Genomic DNA, 7,163 nt, shown 5'->3' with positions numbered 1-7,163 from the left:
GACAAGTGCTTTCACCCCCTGAGTCATTTAGAGAAGTCAGCAATCAGATTCTATTTTCTTTCTTTCTGTTTGTTGTTGTTTTGGTTTGGTTTTTGGTGTGTGGAGTGGGATCATAGAGGTAGAGGGTACTAAGCTTTTGTAATTGCTCTGTACCTTTTTCTTTTTTGAGACACAATCTCTGGAGCTAATATTTTTAGATCTACTGAGTGGTTATTGAGACTCCAGGATCTGCCTGTCTCCACTCTATCCCCAGTCCTGGGGTCACAGGTCCATTCCAACCCACGTAGCTTTACAAAGATGCCAGGGATCCTAACTCAAGTCCTCCTCCAGGTTTATGCAGCAAGCACTCTAATGACGGAGCTATCTTCCCTACTCTAGGCTCTGTTTTCTCCCTCCCTCTTCTTGTCACTCACCTAGTCCTGGCACACTGCCTGTCTGAAATATGCCCCCGTAATTCGTTCAAACTCTTCCAAATCCTGTTGGGAACACTTTGTCTTTGGAGATAATTGGGCCAGGAGATTAGAGTTAGAGGTTGGGATGAAGGTAGGAGGGGAGAGAGGGCTTAAACAGTAACCAGGATGGGGTACAGCCTCGGATGAGAGCAGTGATGTGCCAAAGATGGGAATCTGGGGTTTGAAGCTCAGGCTCTATGCAAACAAACCCCAAAGCCACTGAGAGACAAAGAAAGCAAGCAGACTTCTCTTTGGGTTCACTCTTCCAGATAATATGTACCCGCTTGCTACAGAATCTCTTCATGTTTGGCTGCCCTCCAAAGCTAGCTTCTTCTTGGCTCTATTATAACAAGCATCTTTATTGACTAGAGCTGGGAATATCAAAGAAATTTGGGGGTTTCAATTTTTTTTATCTTATTGTTGAAAGACATTGCCACATTTGATATGAGACAAGGGGATAAAAATGAAGGCATTCTCCTGTTTGCTGCAACACGCATAGCTAAAATCAGAACAGTACAGAGATAATTAGCATAGCCCCTGCACAGGAGGACACATATTTGTGAGGCATTCCACATCCTTTAAATAATGAAGAAATTCTCAGGGCAGAGTTCTAGAAAGTGGGATGAGTTTCTTCAAAAATCTAGAATATACAATCTCAGGCTAAGAACTTTTGGGAAAAGGGTATCATTAGAATAGTCTTCCTTCTCCTTTCTTGTAATGTATTTCAAAGTGCATGCATTGCTAAGTTATGCGTCTACTCATTTGAGCAGCCGGAGACACTGACAGCTAGATTAGCTTGTGTCAGTATTTAGCATGTCCCCAAATCACTTCGAGTTCTTATTTTAAAAGTCAGGCTCCTGGACACCATCCCCAGAGTTGCACAATGTCCTTGAAACAAGTGTTTGAGGAAGAGGCTTGGGCAACTTCAAGTAAATATTCAGACACAGCAAATAGCTCTCCAGCCACAAATTAACTCTAAACAGTTGAGAATGTCTGTTAGAGCTCTATGTTGAGACAAGGTCTGAGCATAAGCCATCAGTTGGTGATGTCTGTTGTGGGCGGAATGTGGACAGCCAAGGCACAAAGGTCATGGGTTTCTCCTTCCTATAGCAAGCATTCACTGAGCATGTAGCATGCATCTTCCTTCGCAAGAGCTGTGCTAATCATGTCTGCATCGTTCGAGCTTTAGTATATGTGCGCCAAACAGGTCATTATTATTATTATAACAGATATTAATGAGAATTCCTTCATTAATATCTGACATAAGGATCTCTGTGTGCAAACCTATAGAAAGAGTAAAGTCATTTCAGCCATGCTGTGGGAGGGGATGCCTCCTAAAACTAAAAAGAGTGGTTGAACACAAAGCATACTGCTGTGACAGGGCAGGATAGGAGCAAGGAATTATATCTACCTGAACAGGAGACAACTGAGTCTGATCTTGGAGAATGAATGGGAATTTTCCAGGTGAAAGGAGAAAATATACCAAAGACAGAGTGGAGTGTACATGCTACAAACAAGCATACTAGAAAAGGAGTTTCCTGGAATTTGATTATTTTACACACATACACACACACACCCAGGGTTAGGAGTCCATGACCATCATGGCAAGGCGCATGGCTGCAGGTAGGCAGGCCATGACCATCATGGCAGGGATCATGGACGCAGGTAGGCAGGCAAGGTACTGGAGTAGCAGCTGAGGCTCACTTTTAGATCCACAAACAAAAGGCCAAGAGTGCACACTGGCAATGGTGTGAGTCTTTTGAAACCTCAAAGCCTACCCCAGTGACATTTCCTCCAGAAGGCCACACCCCTAATCCTCCCCAGATAGGCACCAATGGAGGACAAGTATTCAAATGCTCAAGATTTGTTGGGGGCATATCATCCAAACCACCACAAGTATTAAAATCAAGCTGGCCACCACACAGAGTAGCTTGAAGGTAAAGTTTGAGCTTGCTTGTATGTGCTTCTGCGAGGCAAAGAGCTGTACAGTTTCCTAGTAGGCAGACAGACAGGGAGAGGGGCCATGGCTGGATAATAAAGATGGCGAATATCTATGATGGCCAGCTTCTTCCTCATTGCCCTGACACCAGACAAAAGCCTGGCCACTTACAACAAAGGCTTAGCCAGCTTTTTTTTTTTTTTTCCCCCACCAGTAAAGCCTCCCTGCCAGTGGACTGGTGGACTAGCCAGAAGAGCTCAAGGTCAACCTGTCTTTGTTCAAACTGACTAACTTTAAATAAGGGTTGTGAGAGGTATTGGGGGTGGCCGGGGGTGGGGGGGCACATTTCCTTGCCCCTAATAGAAGCCTCTCTATACTGGCTGATTCTTTCTGCTCCTCTCTGTGATGTCTGAGATTTTTTCCCTGCTGCTACCTGCTGTGCTTGAGATTTTTCCTACCTTTTAGTCCCTCAACTTGCAGGGGAAAAGAAGCTGACCAGGATTCCCAGACTTTACCTTTCTTCTAGGAAAGCTTTGTTTACAGAAGTCACTAACTGCTCCACTGCCTAGAGGAAATGCCCTAGCCCAGTTAGCTCAGGACAAAAGAGCATCACCATGCAAAAAGAGCCTGAACAACTCAAAGCCAGCCCCAATTTGGGAGGCTCCTCTTCAAGACTGGCAGCCATGCAAGCTGCTTTTGTTTGCCCACAACAGCCCTTGTGTGAGCATTAACAAATGCAGTAAAGGGCAAACATGAAAACACCTGGAACTTCAGGAGTCCAGTCGAGTGGGGTATGCCACCAAAAGGCAGGCAGTGCTATGGGGAAGAGTCAGAAATCAATAAGCAAACAAACCAAGCAAAGCCACACGCGGATTTTAAGAGCTAGCATGCCTCCCTGCCCTAAGTGGGAGGTGACTCCTCACCCTGGAACATTTTATCACCTAACACAAATGAACCACAGAAGGATGGGAATGATAGCTCAGTGGGTAAGTGCTAGTCCTCAAACAGGAGGTCCTACGTTCCACCCCAGAAGCCACACTGAAAATAAAAAGCAAGGTTTGGGTGACACGCTTGTAATTCCAGTGTTAGAGGGGGAGAGACAGGCAGATCCCTGGGACTATCTGGCCGGCCAGCCAGGCCTTTGGGGTGCAATCCAAGCCAAAGACTGTACTCGTCAAAAAACAAACAAGATAGATGGCACCTGAGGGGTGACTGCTGATGACCACACACATGCAGACACACATGCATACAGAACTGCAGGGAGGGAAAAGGAGGCAGAGTGGGGGAGGAAAAGAGAGGATCATAAGGAGGGGGAAAAGTACAGGGCAGGGAGAAATAAACCACACAACTGGGAGCCAGGACATAGTGTTTTCTTTTTCCACCCATCACCTTGAAAGTATCATTTCTTCACCTATTTCGCTTATTTGGGTTACATGCTGGACACAATAGGTATTGAAGATACAGAAACAAGCACCCAGGGACACAAGCAACAGCTGGGGACCCAGAAAGGCAGATGTAGCTGTTAATAGCAATCACCATTAGAAAATAAAATCAAATGATCAGATGGAAGGAACAGGAAATAAGGGACCAACGTTAGCTGGCCAGGCAAAAGGTAATATTTGGGGTGAACAGTGACACTGGGGCTGAGATGGCTGACATGAAGCCAGACCTGTGAAGGTTTAAGAGACAAAGACTGCACATGGAAGTACCCCCATGAAGTCGGGGTGAGGCTGAAAGCTTTGGGTGGCAGATGAAAGATTCATGAAGCCAGAAAATGTAGCAGAAAGGGAGAAGAGTTGCAACATCGAAATCTAGTTGAAGAGTCGGGCAAGAAGCAGACAAAGAAGGGCTTTCACTTAAAAGCAAGTGTAGAAATGTAGCTCATTGGGTAGCACACTTGTCAGCAAGCATGAAACCCTAGAATTGATCCCCTGAGGCCATGTAAACCAACACTACACTTGTAATTCTAGTACTCAGGAAGTGGAGGCAGGAGGATCAGAAGTTTAAGATCATCCTTGGCTACACAGCACTTTTAAGGTCCTCTCTCAAACTGCAGAAAAGAAGGAAAGAAGTGGATCTGAGTTGCATTTGTAACTGTGACCCTGCAGGCTGTAAACAATTAATTATACAGTACAAAGGACAGCCTAGGAAGACTCTTTGTAATTGCCCAAGAAATAATGATGTCTTAATCTTGATCTATACAGTAGTACCAAATGCCCATTGCATGGATGAAAAAACTGAGCACCCACATGGTTGATGTAACATATTGGAAGTCACATGACTAAGAAATAACAGAGCCAAGATTCACTCCGGTGTCTAAGCAAAGTGTACGTGCCATAAGCAAAGTGTAGGCTCCACACTTCTGTCATAAGATGGAGCAGAGGGGCACTTTAAGAGTCCCTCAGCTGGAATATTTTCTTTAGACCTCTCTGTCTTAAAACCAGCAAATATTATACTGAATGCTCACTGTGTGTCAGTCTTCCAAGAGCTTCCCACGTTGTATTCTACACCAACCACATTATGAGGCACATTCCTGTGACAGAGAACAAAAAGTTGGAGATCTCTGCTTGCTTTTCTCCCAACAACAGTAGGAATGCTCTGAGCCTCATCAGATCCCACTGTAACTGTAACATGCCTTATAGCAAGTTCTCAAGCACAGCTAGTGAAGGGATGCTGCGTTCTCCACAATTATTCACTCCTGGTCTCGTCTTCCAAGTACCCTGCATAGCTACACCACCTAACTTTCCTCGTGGTTCTATGACATTCTTCTCATTTCCTCCATTTTTTAAGTTGGAAGCTGAGGCTCCCAGAAGTCTCACCTTCTAAGTTAAGTTCGCACTCAGGCCTCCCAAAGGTGTTGCTGTTATTCTGAGGTCTGAGGCATCCTTGGGAATGCAAACATGAATCTGGGGTAAAACTGGAAGGTTAGCGATAGTGACAGTCTTGTCCTGACTGCTGGGCTCAAGTCAAAGGTGGCACTGTTTGCTCTTGTAATAAATTGAAAAGAATGATTGGCCAGGTGTTGACAGGCTCATGCTGTCCTGGGCTGCTTGTCAGCGCTGGCATGGGATCAATGCAGGGGAAGAGTTAAGGTTTGAATTATTATCAGAATTAGGGCGCTTTATTGGTTCACATCACCCAATCTTCCCCAGCCATTATGGCTTCACCAAAACATTAAACTACTTTAAACTTTCATTTTCCTCTTAAAACTAAATTAGTTCGGAGGAAATTGTGTTTTCTGAGCTCCGGTTCCAGCCTCGGGCAGAGGGAGTTACAGTACAGCGCACAAATAAACAACAATCATGGCCTAATTACTAAGTGGCATCCGGAGCAGGCTGTGACATGGTCCTGGAGGGAGGCAGGGCTCAATGGGACCTCCTCTGGAGTTATTGACATGGTAATCTTCTGTTCCTCTGGCCCTGAAGACCAAAGACAAAGGGATGTCTGAGGCACCTGCCAGGTCCCTGTGCTAACCTGTGCTACCCTTTGCTTACTGCTCCCAGGTAGATCCCTGTTGGACTAACTCTAGAGATAGAATCTGAGCCAGTTGCCAGACCTTAGTCATGTGACTGCAACTGAGTCATTCACTGAAGTTAAGATCTATTTGCTAAGGATCTGTTTAGTGTGTCAGAAATACCATACTCCTTGTTTTTAATGGCTATCAGACATCTATTCCATCTGTCTATCTTCTTTTTGAAGAAATATTCCTTTCATGTCAAGCATATATCAAATCCTTTTGGCTGTGCAAGCAATGGAGTGATTGAGGCTATGCCAATCATAGGACCTCAGTCATTGTAGGACACTGGTCCTGTGATTAGAGCTACACCAACTGTAGCACCTGAAATAGCCCAAAAGTAAAGCTGAGCCCAGCATAGGACATTAGTCAAGCAACTGAAGGTAAGTCCTGGCAGGTCCTCACCACTCTGACATGGGATCAGTTCAAGGGCAGCACTAGATGGAAGCCAAACCAATCACAATCTTCTCCAGGATTTTTTTCTGCCTGGAGCTGTACTTGAGGTTCTGTCCTCTCAGATCTAGAAAAGTACAACTTTTATCTGTCTGTGGCAATGGGGGGTGAAAGCCATGCCCTGAAAGACAAAAAAGTGGTGAGTGGGGATGGAAGGCTTAGAAAGCTGAGGGATGGAGGGGACAAAGAATGCTGTCTCTGGCAAGACTCCTATCCTGTCCATTAGTTGCACTGTCTGAGCCCATAACCTACCCCAGCCTTCACCTCCCATGAGTTTGGTCAAGATGAATTCCTGTCATAAGCGTATAATGGCCTCATCTCCATAGCTAACATTTATTGAGCAAGCCCTACAGACAGGCACCTGCACGATTCATTGTTCTGAGTTTCTAAACCTGTAGAATCATGAAGGTGGTATCAAGGACAAGCCCACTTCATATTAAAGGAAACTGAGGCACAGAAATATTAAAGTGACTTCTCCAAGGTCATGCACTGTAGAGTTGTAGAATGGAAACGATTTTCTTTTATGAACTATTACACTCCCTTGCAGAGACAATGGTGTAGGCATTGAGTATCCCATTTCAGAGGTGCAGGAAGATTTAGAGTTTAAGAGATTGGGACCCAGCTCTGAAGCCACCCTTCTTTATCTTTCCCTCCCTTACTTCCAGACAAAAATCTGACCGTTGGATTGTCTCAGCCACTGCACCGGTGCACAAGCCCTGAGCTGATCCCTTTTTATTTCTACAAATGGAAATATCTTTATTGGGTTTTCTTTTGCCGCTGTATCTGAAGATGATCCACACTGCCT

At 45.0% G+C, this 7,163-nt stretch overlaps 1 pseudogene; it reads left to right on the top strand.

The window, feature by feature from the left end:
* Window positions 1-930: 930 nt before the first annotated feature.
* LOC129674727 (U6 spliceosomal RNA) lies at window positions 931-1,031 on the top strand (annotated as a pseudogene).
* Window positions 1,032-7,163: the final 6,132 nt, after the last annotated feature.

This window comes from Psammomys obesus, unplaced genomic scaffold, assembly GCF_907164565.1.
Source record: "Psammomys obesus unplaced genomic scaffold, mPsaObe1.curated_primary_1811, whole genome shotgun sequence".
Classification (NCBI taxonomy): domain Eukaryota; kingdom Metazoa; phylum Chordata; class Mammalia; order Rodentia; family Muridae; genus Psammomys; species Psammomys obesus.
Note: the sequence above shows the minus strand (reverse complement) of the source record. Positions and strands in the feature narration are given on the sequence as shown.